Raw genomic sequence first — 1269 nt, 5'->3', positions numbered from 1 at the left:
TAAGAGGGTGCCCATCTCTCCACACCCTCGCCAGCATCTATAGTCTCTTGCTTTGTTCATTTTAGCCACTCTGACTGGTGTGAGATGGTATCTCAGTGTGGTTTTGATTTGTGTTTCCCTGATGATGAGTGATGTTGAGCATCGTTTCATGTGCCTGTAGGCCATCTGGATGTCCTCTTTGGAGAAGTGTCTGTTCATGTCTTCTGCCCATTTCTTCACTGGATTATTTGTTTTGTGGGTGTGAAGTTTGGTGAGTTCCTTGTAGATTTTCGATATTAGCCCTTTATCTGATATGTCATTTGCAACTATCTTTTCCCAATCTGTCGGTTACCTATTAGTTTTCTTGATTGTTTCCTTTGCCTTGCAGAAGCTTTTTATCTTGATGAAGTCCCAAGGGTTCAGTTTTGCTTTCATTTCCCTTGCCTTTGAGGATGTGTCTTGCCATCGAGGAGCTCTGATACTTACTGAAGCTACAGATTTTGTTTGAAAAGTTAAATTTTAGAATAAAATAGAACTCAGTGGAAAGCATAGTATGTATATAAGTAATTTATAAATTAGTCAATATGTTTTAATCTTTCGTTGAAGAGCATAATATGCAAAGGTGGAAAAAAAAACTATATGTATGGATTATAAAGCACTTGAATGCATGTGAGATCACTCATTGGGCACTGTTATAGGAATCATTAATTTCCTGCATTTAAAGTTCATGATATTTTTCCTATTTTATAAATCAGGAAACTAAGGGAGAAGTTAGATAACCTGATATAGATCATAGGCTAGAAAGTCACATATAAAAATAAAACCAGGAGCTTTTGATGCCAAAGTATTTGTTTTTCTGTGTTCTACTGTCATTGTTTGGATAAAAATTGTCTAGCTTTTCCACCCTGGTTATAAACCATACACACACACACACACACACACACACACACACACACACACACACATATATATATAAGATGCTAGCAGTATTTTATCTGGTGCAAACACTTCTGGAGCTTATTTGCTACTTAAAGATGAACTATTTGACTTCTGAAATACCTTTTTCTAGGGAAGTAGGAGCATTCCAAATAAGTTTTAAGCAAGTACCTAAGATGCAAAAGAGCAACAGTTCCATAAGCAGATGAATAATTGTGAAAAATCAGAATGTGTGCATCATCAGAAAACCTCATTGTTTGCATTAATTATTTAGTTATTAAAATATTTTCAAGTAGTTCTTTTTTCCTAGAATTAGAGTTAATGCCAAGTAATCATTGTTCATCCAGTATTCAT

The sequence above is a fragment of the Suricata suricatta genome, chromosome 9 (assembly GCF_006229205.1).
Source record: "Suricata suricatta isolate VVHF042 chromosome 9, meerkat_22Aug2017_6uvM2_HiC, whole genome shotgun sequence".
Classification (NCBI taxonomy): domain Eukaryota; kingdom Metazoa; phylum Chordata; class Mammalia; order Carnivora; family Herpestidae; genus Suricata; species Suricata suricatta.
This window is presented reverse-complemented; position numbering follows the sequence as displayed.